The sequence below is a fragment of the Pristiophorus japonicus genome, chromosome 7, assembly GCF_044704955.1.
Source record: "Pristiophorus japonicus isolate sPriJap1 chromosome 7, sPriJap1.hap1, whole genome shotgun sequence".
Taxonomy (NCBI): Eukaryota; Metazoa; Chordata; class Chondrichthyes; family Pristiophoridae; genus Pristiophorus; species Pristiophorus japonicus.
In genome coordinates, this window is record NC_091983.1 from 59,445,186 (window position 1) to 59,461,111 (window position 15,926).

Here is a 15,926-nt window from a genome sequence, read left to right on the forward strand (position 1 = left end):
GAAGGCGGCTCACCACCACATCCCAAGGGAAATTAGGGATGGGCAATACATGCTGGCCTTACCAGGAACAAATTTTTAAAAATTCAGTTTTTTTTTAATCAGTGTAAGTGCAGCACTGAGCCAATTTTCTTTGCCCCTTTCCCCCATTGAACAAGGAGATTTATATTTCTCTATTTATTAGCTAATGTTAGCAAAAAGGTCAGCATAAATATCAAACAGATTTCCTGCTTTACACTCACGCTAACTTTTTTGCTCACCTTAATCTGTGTGCCCTTACACCAACTCCCACATGAGAGAGAAGGGGCATTCCTCAATGAGAGAGAGAAGGGGCACTCCTCAATGAGAGAGAGAAAGGTCACGCCTCAATGAGAGATAGAAGGGGTACTCCTCAATGAGATAGAGAAGGGGCACTCCTCAATGAGAGAGAAGGGGCACTCCTCAATGAGAGAGAGAAGGGACACTCCTCAATGAGAGAGAGAAGGGACACTCCTCAATGAGAGAGAGAAGGGCACTCCTGAATGAGAGAGAGAAGGGGCACTCCTCAATGAGAGAGAAGGGGCACTCCTCAATGAGAGAGAGAAGGGACACTCCTCAATGAGAGAGAGAAGGGACACTCCTCAATGAGAGAGAGAAGGGCACTCCTGAATGAGAGAGAGAAGGGGCACTCCTCAATGAGAGAAAAGGACACTCATCAATGAAAGAGAGAAGGGACACTCCTCAATGAGAGAGAGAAGGGACACTCCTCAATGAGAGAGAGAAGGGGCACTCCTCAATGAGAGAGAGATGGGGCACTCCTCAATGAGAGAGAGAAAGGGCACTCCTCAATGAGAGAGAGAAAGGACACTCCTCAATGAGAGAGAGAAGGGACACTCCTCAATGAGAGAGAGAAGGGGCACTCCTCAATGAGAGAGATGGGACACTCCTCAATGAGAGAGAGAAGGACACTCCTCAATGAGAGAGAGATGGGACACTCCTCAATGAGATGAGAGAGAGATGGGACACTCCTCAATGAGAGAGATGGGGTACTCCTCAATGAGAGAGAGAGAAGGGACACTCCTCAATGAGAGGGAAAAGGGACACTCCTCAATGAGAGAGATGGGGTACTCCTCAATGAGAGAGAGAGAAGGGACACTCCTCAATGAGAGAGAGAAGGGACACTCCTCAATGAGAGAGAGAAGGGACACTCCTCAATGAGAGAGAGAAGGGACACTCCTCAATGAGATAGAGAAGGGACACTCCTCAATGAGAGAAAGAAGGGACACTCCTCAATGAGAGAGAGAGAATGGGCACTCCTCAATGAGAGAGAGAAGAGGTACTCCTCAATGAAAGAGAGAGAAGGGACACTCCTCAATGAGAGAGAGAAGGGACACTCCTCAATGAGAGAGAGAAGGGGCATTCCTCAATGAGAGAGAGAGAAGGAGCACTCCTCAATGAGAGAGAGAAGGGACACTCCTCAATGAGAGAAGAGGTACTCCTCAATGAGAGAGAGAGAAGGGACATTCCTCAATGAGAGAGAGAGAAGGGGCACTCCTCAATGAGAGAGAGAAGGAGCACTCCTCAATGAGAGAGAGAAGGAGCACTCCTCAATGTGAGAGAGAAGGGGCATTCCTCAATGAGAGAGAGAAGGAGCACTCCTCAATGTGAGAGAGAAGGGGCATTCCTCAATGAGAGAGAGAAGGAGCACTCCTCAATGAGAGAGAGAAGGAGCACTCCTCAATGAGAGAGAGAAGGAGCACTCCTCAATGATGGAGAGAAGGGGCACTCCTCAATGAGAGAGAGAAGGGGTACTCCTCAATGAGAGAGAGAAGGGGTACTCCTCAATGAGAGAGAGAGAAGGGACACTCCTCAATGAGAGAGAGAGAAGGGACACTCCTCAATGAGAGAGAGAAGGGGTACTCCTCAATGAGAGAGAGAGAAGGGACACTCCTCAATGAGAGAGAGAGAAGGGACACTCCTCAATGAGAGAGAGAAGGAGCATTCCTCAATGATGGAGAGAAGGGACACTCCTCAATGAGAGAGAGAAGGGGTACTCCTCAATGAGAGAGAGAGAAGGGACACTCCTCAATGAGAGAGAGAGAAGGGACACTCCTCAATGAGAGAAAGAAGGAGCACTCCTCAATGAGAGAGAGAAGGAGCACTCCTCAATGAGAGAAGGGGTACTCCTCAATGAGAGAGAGAGAAGGGACACTCCTCAATGAGAGAGAGAAGGGACACTCCTCAATGAGAGAGAGAAGGGGCACTCCTCAATGAGAGAAAGAAGGGGCACTCCTCAATGAGAGAGAAGGGGCACTCCTCACTGAGAGAGAGAAGGGGTACTCCTCAATGAGAGAGAGAAGGGGCACTCCTCAATGAGAGAGAGAAGGGACACTCCTCAATGAGAGAGAGAAGGGGCAATCCTCAATGAGAGAGAGAAGGGCCACTCCTCAATGAGAGAGAGCAGCTGCCCAAAGCTGCACTCAATGACTACTTCCTGGTCAGAAGAGAACATTGTAAATCCTCCTCATGGTTAGTGTGTCAAAAATGCTTAGAAACACTTCTTTCTAGAAACCCAACTATAGAAATGATCCCCAGAAGTACTGATGGAGAAAAACTTAACCCTTGATATATTGTCTATGTGATCCATTGCATTTTCATAAAATGCTTTTTTCCCTCATTTTGAAGCATTCCTTTCTTGAGTTCATTCTCTTGTCAAGTCATGCCGATAGAGTGTACATTGCAACAGTCCAGGTTGACTCACCATTTGGCTGCCACTGTCCTTTAGGGAACTATCTTTTGATCTACATTACACCTCCCAAGATGGCACAGCTGATCTACCTGCTTAATTTAACTTGTCTTCTATCCTATTCTTTTCAAACTTTGGGTGTCCTGCAGAATGAATCCTGCCTTTCACCTGGATTTCTCAGTAAAATAAATGAGTGTTCCATGTTGATCAACAAATATGAATCTGCATCTACTGAAAATACTGTACTTCTAACCTCCTCAAAAGTCGTGACTCAGCTTTGGTCTTGGGTAAATTTGCGTCAGACTATCCCAAGTGGCTGTCTTACTTGCTCTTAATATAGTGCCAGAAAAACTGAATTTGTTTTGGACAGATCAGTGATTTGTGACTGAAGCAGAACAAAATACTGAGAATAAACAAATTGTTTGGACATTACTTGTCTGTTTTTTTTCGGTATCTTTGCAAAAATAAAATTACAATTTCAAAAAGTAGTCTGAGTGCTGTGAAGCTGCAAAATACCCAGAACTGATTAAAACGTAGCTCGATAGTGTTTGAACAGCACTTGTTTTAGCACTCTATGGAATGCTAGTCAGCAGAAATTGGGAGGGTGTGCCAACAAAGTGTGCTTGAAATGCTGAGTTACCTAGGAAACTTAAAAAAAATTCTAAGCTACCTTCAGGCAGGGGCAGAACCACAATGTGAATGGGAGGGTTATTGGAAGGTAAGACTTGTTCTGCTACAGGGCGAATTTGGTTTCTAAAGCTATCAATCAGAGAATGACTGGTGTGAAGTAATTTTTCATTTTACTAAGCAGGTTTCTATGTCCACCAGGAAACGTGATAATGAGCCATCATGATGTGGTTACATCTACATTTCCTTATGCTGATTCTGAGCAGATTAAACTGGCATAAATGCAAAAATCATGTGAAAATCTTGAAATAAAAAAAGGAAGAACAAAGGGGTTATAAGAATCGCACTCTTTGTCAGATTCTCCTGCCATCTTCGGGTTATTTAACAATTGGATTCAGAGGAACCAGCATGCATGGAGCGTGTGGGCTAAATTCTGTATAAAAAGTATGATGAATTGGGGACTGAGTTACACACCAAATTTGCGCACTGCCCTATCACCTCACAGATCTGGGTTTAAATCCAATCCAAACTGAGAAGCTGTAAGGGCTATGAGAGAAATAAATGTGAAAAGTCTCAATCTCATTTCTAGTGGGCTGCAGCATAAAAGCTCAATTTAGCAACATTTGGCAATCTCACTGAAAGGTGTAAGAAAGCTTTACACTGGCGCAGAGGTAATGTAAAGAGGATAGGACTGAGGCACATTGTTGGGGGCTGAATAGCTGGAATTTTTCTTTGCATCTGGTCAATGCTATACATAATTTTGGAGTACTTGGAGTATTTAACAGATCATACATTGGTCTAGTTAGTATGTTATGTTTTGGTGTGTGGCTGCATTTTATATGTATGTAAGTTCGATATTTTGCTCCATTTCACTCAAATGGGATTCCATTTAGAGAATTATTTATGGCCATTTTCTAATTATTTATTCCACACTGCATTGGAATAATTATGGTGCTGAGTACAGATGGCTAGCTTTCTTCAGTGATGGATGGCTATTGGTAGTACTGGCTCACTTGATTAATGGAAAGAGAGAGGCATCTCCCATTATTTCCAGACAACATTTAGGTTTATTTATTGGTCTCACATGCAGTGTTTCTATAGATTTGGATTTAACCTAGAAGTGCTGTTTAATCTTCTACAAGGAGAATTAAACGTTGTCAGTGCCAAAGAAGAATGGCACAGCATTCACCTTCTACATTGTTGCCACCTTTCAGATCCCTGCTAGATCAATACTAAGGAACAGGTATAGAAATACATAAAAGTTACAACACAGAACCAGGCCATTTGGACTAACCAGTCCATGTCAGCATTTACCCTCCATGTGAGCAAATAATCCTAGTCACAGTTACCCATCCTGTTCCCATATCCACATTTCCTTCATCCACCTATCCAGCCTAATCTTGAATGTTGACATCGTTTCTGCCTTAACCGCTAAGTCTGGTAGCCTCGCAATTCTTTTACTCTCCGTTCTAAACCTCTTACATTTAATCTTGTATCTATGGACGCTCGTTCTAGACCCCTTAACTACTGAAAATAGTCCATTTCAATCGACCCTGTCCCATCCTTTCATAATTTTAAATGCTTCCATCATATCACTCCATAATCTTCATTGTTCTTAATCTTCCTTCGTTTTTGTATTTCCGCATAGCATGCATCACCTCACACCCACCGACATTTCATTCCATTTGCCATGTTTTAGCCCATTCCCCCATCATCCTTTAGTCTTCTAAAGAATTAACTATACCTCCTATTTTGGAATCATCTGCAAATTTTGACACCACTAGGCCTAAATCCAAATTATTAATATCTACAGCGAACAGAAATGATCCCAGACAGAACCCCATGGGACAGCAGTACCCACTAGACAGAAGCTTTGACCACTCTGAGGGCTTAAAATTGCCCAGGAGTTGCTCCGTTTTTGGAGCAACTTGATTTTTCTCCATTTCTCCATGAGAATCCCCATTTTGCACATTCAATTTGTGCCAGTGTAAGTGAGTTAGTTAAGATTTTTTTTTGTTTCGTTTTTTTTCTCAAAAGGGGGCGTTACCAGCCACCTATGCCCGATTTGGCCATTTAGGCCACTTTGGACAGCTAATAGTTGCTCCAAACTAACTTAGGCCACTGTATGTGGCCACTTGTGGCCTCACAGAAAACCCTTGCAGAGAGTTAAGAAATCAGCGTAGTTAGATACAATGGAGACCATTCGGCCAGAGATAGGGGCGGGAATGGAAGCAGAGAGGACCTTGCAAAGCACTAAACAAAGCACTACAAGTAGTAAGCATTCAAGAAGACATAAAAACATTCAAGAAGAAATAAAAAATAAAACTAAGTCCTACCTTCCTACCAAAACTCGGCCCGGCACGTCAGCGGGCCGGCCAGTGCAACAGAAGTAAGTACAGATTCCAGTCCCAGGGTGCCCTATCTCAGCCCCAGCTCCAATCTCTCTCCAAAGAATCCTCTTTGACTGACCCCACTCCTGTTCCTACTCAGCTTATCTAAAGCTAGCTTTAGGATGTCTTGCCTGGTACTTTTTGTTTAAAGAAGTGAGGAATGTTGACGAAGTCTTCATTTGAAACACATTTGTGGCATTGTTTTTCATATCTGACTCGACCTTCTGTTATGAAGAAAGCACCCAGCTTCACAACCCTCACACTTGTAAACATCGGGATCAGCCTCAGTGCGTTCCACAGCGGGCCGGCCGGTGTGTGAGACGACTCGGCCAGGGATAGGGGCAGCGAGCATCGGGTCCCTCCCACACCAGCTGCAGGACGTGCTGGAGGCAAGGAGCTACTGCGCATGCGCGCACACTCCAATGCGCATGTGGAGAGCTGCCGGTACTGTTTCTCGCGCAGGGCCCTAGCTCCGCCCCCAATTCTGGCCGCTGTGTTGTCTCTCCCGGGGCTTGGCGTGACCACGCCACGCCAAGCCCCGGGAGAGGCAACACAGCGGCCAGAATCGGGGGACATTTTTTCGGCGCCCTTTTCAGCCCACAAAGTCGGCACATCTCTGGTGAGTGCAGCGAAAAAAGAGGTGGGCCAATTTTGAGCCCTGAACGTCTACTCTCGGTTTTCTCCCTTCTGAGCAATTCTGAATCCAGTTTGCTATTCAGCCCCTAATTCCATATCTTGTCTAATAATCTCCTATGTGGTACCTTGCCAAAAGGCTTTTCTAAAGTCCATGGGCTTTGGTGGTGGTGGGGGGGGTGGGGGGGAATCCTGAAAAAAAACACACAAAAACATTCCCAAAACATTGCCCACGCTACCACAACACAAATCGCTAAAAAAATTAAAACAACAAACACTCGCGCTTACCTTTACAGCACTTTACCTTCCTCCCCTCACCTTTTCATGCAAGCGAAGGAGATGCAACACCTGCCCTTTTACCTCCTCCCTTCTCATTATCCAGGGCCCCAAATACTCCTTCCAGGTGAAACAGCAATTTACTTGTACTTCTTTCAATTTAGTATACTGTATGTGCTGCTCACAATGTGGTCTCCTGTACATTGGGAAGACCAAGCATAGATTGGATGAACGCTTTGCTGAACACCTCCGTTCAGTCCATAAGTGTGACCCTGAGCTTCCGGTCGCCTGTCACTTTAATTCTCCACTCCATTCCCACTCTGATATCTCTGTCCTCGGACTCCTCCACTGTTCCAATGAAGCTCAACGCAAGCTCGAGGAACAGCAGCTCACCTTTTGTTTAGGCACTTTACAGCCTTCTGGACTCAACACCAAGTTCAACAATTTCAATAACCTCTGGTCATCTTTGGCTCCCTTCCCCCCACCCCCATCTTCTGTTTTTTTTTCTTCTTTATTCTAATTTTTTTTCTCTTTGTCTCTAATGGCAGCTGGTCATTACTATATCATTCACACCCTATCCAGTTTAACCTTTTCTAACTTCTGTCATTACCATTTCAATTCACCCCATCACCCGTTTTGTCTCTCTAATCTCTCCTGTTTTCCATCCTATCACAGACCTTCCCTTTTGTTCTTTCTTCCCCTTCCCCTTTCCGTGCTTAAGAATCTGCTCTTTTCGAACATTCGACAGTTCTGACAAAGAGTTGCCGACCCGAAACGTGAACTCTGTTTTTCTCTCCACAGACACTGCCTGACCTGCTGAAATTTCCAGCATTCTCTGTTTTTATTGATAAATTCTATGACAGTTGTTCCTTAATTGTCCCTTATAAGAATCATGCTTAAGATCCATATTGGCCACTTCTAACTATTTTCTCTTTATCTAAATATGTGGTAATTTTATCCTTATTAGAGATTCTAAAATTTTCCTCACTACAGATGTTAAGCTAATTGGTCTGTAATTACACTGATTAGTTCTCTCTCTCTTTTTCAAAATGGATACTTCTTTAATCACTCTCCAGTCCTTGGACACACATCCACACACAATAGAGCCTTGAAATATAATTTCTAGGACCTCGGCAATTTCCTTACTCATCTCTTTCAGGATCCTAGGTCATATCCTGTTGAGTTCTGGCAGTTTATCTTCTTTTAGTCCAATTAACTTATCTAAATTTTTCCTTTTATCCATGCTAATTTGTCTATCTCGCTCTCAATCACTTCAGGATTCACCTCCTCTCCAAAATAAGGCAAGAAAGAAAAGACTTGCATTTATGTAGTGTCTTTCACAACCTTAGATCATCCCAGAGTTCTTTACAGCCAATAAAGTACTGTTGAAGTGTTGTTACTGTTGTAATGTAGGAAGATCTACAGCCACTTTGCACACAAGGTCCCACAAACAGCAAGTGACAATAACCAGATAATGGGCCAACATTTGCTGTAGCAGGGCCACTATTGGTGTCTGCCAGTTGGACTTGCCCCTGCACCCTTCAGCTCAAAAATCTTTGGCCCACAAAGTTGTTGAAAGTGTGAGCTGATAATGGCTCAGCAAGGGAAACAGTGCATCTGGGACCTGAGTGAAGAGGAAAAGCAACTGTGCATCTCCTTAACCAATGAGAGTTAAGGTTTAGGAAATAAACACAAAAAGGTCTGACGAAGGAGGGTGAATTAAAGGGAGAGGTTTCAATGTCAAATCTGTATCTGAATCATATGAATATTTGACAACCTAATGTAGTTATGAGAGATACACTTTGTATTCCTTTGTTCCAGTTTAATTTCAAAGGACCTTTGGTGGTATAACTCAGATTAACTTGCTCCAATTTTGCAATCATTCTAAAGCTATTAGATAGAGGTGAAGGCTAGACATTCTATGGTAGGTTAGCAGTGAACAACCACATAAGATTAGTCAGGGATTTTGTTTCAGGACAGTTTTACATCAAGTTTTAGTGCAGGAGAAGCAACTTTGCTGTTTTCTATTTCCTGAGGAGGAATACTTAAATCTATAACTACTGTAAATATATCATTTTTATTGCTACTGTCCAGTGCCTTCCAAATTCAAGATGTCATGTGATATAACCAGTAAACTGAAATATAAGGGCTTTTTGTAGGACCCCTTTGCGAGTCATAGTTACCTAAGTAAAAATAATTCCAGTTCATAGGAAGGGAAGTCATTCGTGGAAGTGGTCTCTGATACTAAATCTCAGAAAAATATCTATGCAAAACCCAAAAGTGTAATAGCATGCATTCCTCCAGTGGTGTTGGTCATGGAAGCTGTAGTGTTGCTTACTGTCTGTGCATACATTCTAGGCTTATTAGCTGCTAGTGCAATAGCTGGAACATCATAGTAATAGAAGGTTATAGGGTTAGCCCACTGACACTAGTCCTAGAGAATGAACAGGCCCATTTGCTTCAGCAGAAAGACATATATGGACCCTCCAGTTCCTCCTCCAGAATTCATTAGATGGACGTGTAATTTTCAGTTGCATTCAACTCCATCTCAATGTGAAAAATATTTCCCTCTCAATGTGCTTCAGGTTGTTCCATTAAGTGTGATGCTTTTTCTCCGTTTCACCAATAGCATGATTTTCAGCCCATTGAATATTTAACCCCAAATTATAACAATCAAGTTGGTTTTATGTTCTTTGTTTGCACCATTATTTTTTTTTAAATTACTTCTGTCACAATAAATTCAATTTCTTATTTGGTAAAGTGCACTTACTCTGCTGGATATTTCACTCCCATTCATGAGGCTTTCAGACATATTATCACTTTGTCATAATCTGAAAGCCCCAGTGCTAACTCCACTCCTTTATTATTGTGCCATTAGCATCTCCATTTTATTTACACGATTTCTGGGAATGCACTTAGTCATCAGCCTAAGTAATGGCATGTCAAATTTCCATCAAAATGTGTTGGTGCTGAGTCTGTGCCAGGAATGACATAAGCAAAAAAACCCACAAAAAAAACACAAAATAATCAATTGCCACCTCCGAGTTCTGTTCTCTAAAAGGGCACAAGCCATATTATTTCCTGTCCATAATAGATTTTACCATTGGCATCAACAGCTAAAGACATTTAGCTCTTGAGATGTGAGTAATATCAGTTTTGAGCAATGAACATTTTTCACATTTGTATCCAGTGTCAGTATCAGAAAGTTACAGGCTGAATGCAGAGCAAAGCTTTCTCTATGTTGCTCAGTGGTGCAGCTTAATTTAAGTGTCAGAAGAGCAACAAGTACTGCATCCAATATGCCTCCAAATGTATACTTTTGCTGTGTAGATATCTACCCTTGAGGAACTGGATTGAGGCTGTCCAAAACTATTTCACTTGGGACCTTTAAACCCAACAGTATGAAGATTTTCTTTCCTGCAGTCTGAACTGGATTTTAACTCAGGTTCCAGACGTGGAACTATCATGCTCTAACCTACCTAGATCCCTAGATACTTATTTTTCAGTCATATATTCAAATTTGGGATTTTGACATTCTTTCCTACATACTAAATTTTTACAGTTAGTATTTAAACCCAGTCTTCGTGGAACTATGTTTCAGTGGCCATTTAATTATGTTGTTCATATAAAGTGTCAGCCTTGCAAAGTGAAGTTTTCTTGTTGCCACAGAAACTGTGGTTATTAAAGTTATGCCCCAAGAAGCAGTTGTCAAAAGTTGAATCTTCACAGTGAAATATATTCGTGAGATCGTAGGGGAGATTAACTCTCAAGTGTTTTAATGGATTACAAAGGCCTGCAACTCTTTCCAATATACCTTCTGTCAATCAGAATTAAACTTATTTCCAAAGTTGCAGTGAGACTGGCAGAAAACTGTCTTTATCTATTTGCACATTCCATAATTACTGGGTAACTGTTCTGACTGCAGAAGCTGCTTCCTGTAAGGCCGATAACTTTTTGAAGCTGAAAAAACATGGAATTTTTAGCTAAAATGGCACAAACACTCCACTGATGGCTCAGTGAGTTTATCCAATGAGTAGCTGAGCCATGTAGATTCCTGATCTGTGCAAAGTTAACTGATATTGATCAAATTGGCAGCAGGGGGCGCTACAGATGGCCTCAACATCCCATGGTTAGAGACAGGAAACTTGGCCACGGTTCCCGTTCTTAATGGCCATTCAAATAACTCTGGTGGAAGTGCGCACATGTAGACGTGTCGGAACAGGATTATGTCGGCTGTGATTCCCCAGACCCCTGCAATTGAATCATTTACTGACACCCACTGTTTTCAAAACCCTCCATGGCCTAGCCCCTCCCTATCTTTGTAATCTCCTCCAGTCCTACAGTCCTCCGAGATCTCAGCGCCCCTCCAATTCTGGCCCATTGCATATCCCCGATTTTAAATCTCTCCATCATTAGCGGCCTTATCTTCAGTTGCCTAGGCCCCAAGACCTGGAATTCCCTCCCTGATCCTCTCCGCCTCTCTATCGCTCCTCCTTTAAGACACTACTTAAAACTTACCTCCTTGACCAAGCTTTTGGTCACCTGTACTAATATCTCCTTATGCAGCTCAGTGTCAAAATGTGTTTGATAACATTCCTGTGAAGCCCTTGAGATGTTTTGCCATATAAATGAAAGTTGTTGTTGTCACGGCTCATACATGAATAATGGCCACTTGGGAGACTGGTACTGCACCCAGCACCTGAAAAAGAAAAAAAAGGACGGTAAAGATATATAGGCCTAGAAATTCAATTAAGCTGTGTTCTTTCCGGTGGTAACATCAGCAGAGGCTGAAGGTTACATCTAAAGGATTGGTGTGGTGTTCATGGGCAGTGTATTAACAGTGTATTTCCAAGTGAAAGACTGGCATAGATGTCCTTAAACTGTTGCATGAGAAATCCTGACATTATGCCCAAAATGTAAGCCGAACACAGAACATCTAATGGACTGAGTGCAATATAAAGGAAGTAGCGCCATTTTATGGAAGAGAAATGTTGCTAAAGTGGCAAGGATGCAAGCGATAGCAGTGAGTACTGGTTAGTTGCTAAATTTATTCAAATAGGGCAATGATAACAGGACATGTACTATGGAAATACCAAACTGTTATTCCAAGCTTATTTTAGGATTATGGTTGTATAGGTACTGGATATTTTATAGGCACCTATGTATTTATTTTCAATAAGAACAAAAACAACTCTATAATTTTAAATATTTCTTTGGTTTGTGGATTCATCAGCATTTTCTTGATGTAAATTGGAGCTTGATGAAATGATCAAAAATGTTTTAATTAAGCAATAATGAAAATAAAGGCCAGTTCGATCTGGATCACATTGAAGGATTTTTGCAATAAACTGAAAGACAACTGAAGTCAGTTATTTAGATGTAACTTATTTCAAAGTAGCAGAGTAAATGTGACTTGTACAGAACGTTTATAAGTAAGTTTTTAACTCACCGTCACTTTCTCTTGGCTCTACACGCTGTCAACGGCTGTACACACGGGTGTGCTTTGGAGAGGGCAGTAAGAACAGCGACAGTGTCCAAAATCACTGAGCATGCATCAGTTCATCGTTGCATGACGATTGATGTCATGCTCCTGGTAATTAAAATTCTTGTACCGAGTACAGGCAACAGCAGCGCTACCGACCTGCTCAAAATGGTGGCCACCTCATTCCGCGCCGGAAGTGTGCAGAAACGAGGTGGCCGCAATCTTTTCTTCAAAACTGGCCTTAATTCTAGGCCATAGATTGATGTAAACAGTGCACAAATTGCATTATGCTTATCTTGCTTCTGGGCCGCCGCACCTCCGCTCCTTTTATGGCCCCGACCTGCGGCTGATGGTTTCTCCCAGATCAGGGTCTCCACGCTGCAGAGCTGGTCTCCAGTCGTCTTGGTTAATCCTTGCCACTGGAACAAGACCTAGCTCTGTCAAGCCCGTGTGGTGGCTGGTGTGCAACGGCCACCACACGTTAAAAGAAAATCGATACACAGGCATCTTCCACCCTTCAATATGTTGTTCGGGATCTGGAATGTCAGGTCCTTCATTGAAACACCTGTGAACTCATCCCTTTTTGGCGTGGAAACAAGTCATCTTCGATACGAGGGACCGCCTAAGAAGAGTGATGAAGGGTATTTTATTCTCCAGACAAGTCCCTACTGCTTTGTTGTAGTTCAGCACTAACTAATTAAATACAGTCACAGAATCATAGAAATTTATAGCACAGAAGGAGGCCATTCAGCCCATTGTGTCAATGCTGGCCGACAAAGAGCTATCCAGCCTAATCCCACATTCCAGTTCTTGGTCCGTAGCTTTGTAGGTTACAGCACTTCAAATGCATATTCAAGTAGTTTTTGAATGCTATGGGGTTTTCTGCCTGTACCACCTTTCAGGCAGTGAGTTCCAGACCACCACCATGCCCCGGGTGAAAAACTTTCTCCTCAAATCCCCTCTAAACCTCCTACCAATTACTTTAAATCTATGCCCCCTGGTTATTGACCCCTCTGCTAAGGGAAATAGGGCTGGATTTGGGGCTTTTTGGATTTCGGGGCATCAATCACGGCGGGGTAAAGTTAGCGCCTGAAAATAGCTTGCGCCTCCGACTGCAAGTTTCGGCGAAAATGTAAGTTGGAGAAGCGTTGGTATTAAGTCAGGCGTTACACAATGGACTTTGTGCGCTTTAGCCGAAACTTGCGGCGGTAAAGAAGCTTCATTGTTATTTTCTGCCCTGAAACATACCGTTTTATATTGTATGGTTTTATTTTGATGGGGGTGGTTTGTGACTTTGTTGCAGTAAAATTTATGACTCATTTGCCAGTGGCTGTCTTGTGCATCATTCCAACGTTCACCGGCGACATGTCTTAATGGGGGCACATAGTGTGCCCATTATAAGCTCCATCCCTCAGTTTCCTCCATTTAGGAGAGCTGGTCCATTACGAGCTGGCGACGTGCGACTCTTGGTCCAGCAGCATCTCCACGCTGCCTCCCCATGGATGGGGTGGCTATCCAATGGGGGCCTCACCAGGCTCCTCTTCATCGTCCGCCTCCTTCTGAGGTGGGCATGCAATCTCCACTGGCAATGCCTGGCCACTCATGATGGCCAAGCTGTGCAACATGCAGCACAAGACAATGAATTTGGATACTTCCTGAGGGGAGTATTGAAGGCTGCCTCCAGAGTGGTGCAGGCACAGCCTTCTCACACACTGCTCCTCAGAGAGCTGGAGGCCTGAGCATTGGAGCCTGTAAACCCGTGGGGGGTAAGCCTTCCTCCCTGGACGTCTTTGGCCTCTCATCATCCATTGGGACCACATGGCCAAGAGTCTTTCCTCTAGCTTGACATTGCCTGGCAATAGCATGGAGCATGCTGCGCTGGCAAACTAATAATGCCCCCATTAAATTCTCTCACTGAAGTTGTAAAGGCACTCTAATGGCAGATAAAAGTGAAGTTTGCAAATTGGAGCTTCACACAGCATTATGTGCAGGACCCTGTTGTAGTCAATATGACCTGCGATGTAGGTTCCTCATCCCTCCATTTAAAAATTCTGCCAATACCGCCTGCCGCACCCTGGCGCCGCCTGTTTTTTTCAGGCGTTTCCTGAGGCGGGTGTTAAATGAGGCATTAAGGCCGAATGTGGACTGGAAATAGCTACTTGAAGGTAAATCAGTGTCAGAGCAGTGAGAGGCATTCAAGGAGGAGATCCGGAGGCTTCAGACCAAATATGTGCCCTTAAAGAAAAAGGGAGGGACTAACAAATCTAGAGTCCCCTGGATGACTAGGGACATACAGGGCAGGATAAAGAAAAGTGAGGCTTATGATAGATACCGAGGGTGAAATACTGCAGAATTTTTAGAGGAGGATAGAAAGTGTGGCGGTGTAATTAAAAATGATATTAGGAAAGCAAAGAGACAGCATGAAAAATTCTTGGCAAGTAAATTCAAGGAAAACCCAAAGATGTTTTACAATTATACTAAGAGTAACAGGATAACTAAAGAAAGGGTAGGGTCTATTAGAGATATTAAGGGTAACAGAGAAACATAGAAAATAGGTGCAGGAGTAGGCCATTCAGCCCTTCGAGCCTGCACCACCATTCAATAAGATCATGGCTGATCATTCACCTCAGTATCCCTTTCCTGCTTTCTCTCCATACCCCTTGATCCCTTTAACCGTAAGGGCCATATTTAACTCCCTCTTGAATATATCCAATGAACTGGCATCAACAACTCTATGCGGTAGGGAATTCCACAGGTTAACAACTCTCTGAGTGAAGAGGTTTCTCCTCATCTCAGTCCTAAATGGCTTACCCCTTATCCTTAGACTATGTCCCCTGGTTCTGGACTTCCCAACAGCGGGAACATTCTTCCTGCATCTAACCTGTCCAGTCCCGTCAGAATTTTATATGTTTCCAAGAGATCCCCTCTCATCCTTCTAAACTCCAGTGAATATAGGCCCAGTCGATCCAGTATCTCCTCACATGTCAGTCCTGTCATCCCGGAAATCAGTCTGGTGAACCTTCATTGCACTCCCTCAATAGCAAGAACATTCTTCCTCAAATTAGGAGACCAAAACGGAACACAATATTCCAGGTGAGGCCTCACTAAGGCCCTGTACAACTGCAGTAAGACCTCCCTACTCCTATACTCAAATCCCCTAGCTATGAAGGCCAATATACCATTTGCCTTCTTCACCGCCTGCTGTACCTGCATGCCAACTTTCAATGATTGATGTACCATGACACCCAGGTCTTGTTGCACCTCCTCTTTTCCTAATCCGCCGCCATTCAGATAATATTCTGCCTTTGTGTTTTTGCCACCAAAGTGGATAACCTCACATTTATCCACATTATACTGCATCTGCAACTCGTTTGCCCACTCACCTAACCTGTCCAAGTCACCCTGCAGCCTTTTAGCGTCCTCCTCACAGCTCACAGCGCCACCCAGCTTAGTGTTGTTGTGTATCTGTAAAGCATGCACTACCATGTTCTGCCACCAGGGAGTGCATCCCCTAAAGTCCCAAGGGATCCCAGCATCCCTTGGAAGCGCTGCATATAAGCCGGCCCCTAAGGCCTGTTCCTCACTCTGGAGTGTCTTAATAAACACTGAGGTCACTGTTACTTTAACCTCCCTGTGTGCAGTCTCATCTGTGTCAGAAACACAACAACTGGCGACGAGTATACGAATCCAATGCAAAGATTGAGCAAACTGTGGGCATCCTGGAGAAGTTCTCGGCGGGTGAGGACTGGGAAGCCTATGTCGAACGGCTAGACCAGTACTTTGTAGCCAACGAGCT

General features: G+C 43.6%; 1 long non-coding RNA gene and 1 pseudogene across 1 annotated transcript in view; both read right to left on the minus strand.

The window, feature by feature from the left end:
* The window catches only part of LOC139267132 (uncharacterized), a 215,418-nt gene that overhangs the window by 161,860 nt on the left and 37,632 nt on the right, over positions 1 to 15,926 (minus strand). Inside the window, exon 2 of the long non-coding RNA XR_011593831.1 lies at positions 11,167 to 11,347. This is a non-coding gene — a long non-coding RNA (uncharacterized lncRNA). The remainder of the gene's footprint in view (positions 1 to 11,166; positions 11,348 to 15,926) is intronic.
* Positions 2,354 to 2,583, minus strand: LOC139267649 (small nucleolar RNA U3; annotated as a pseudogene).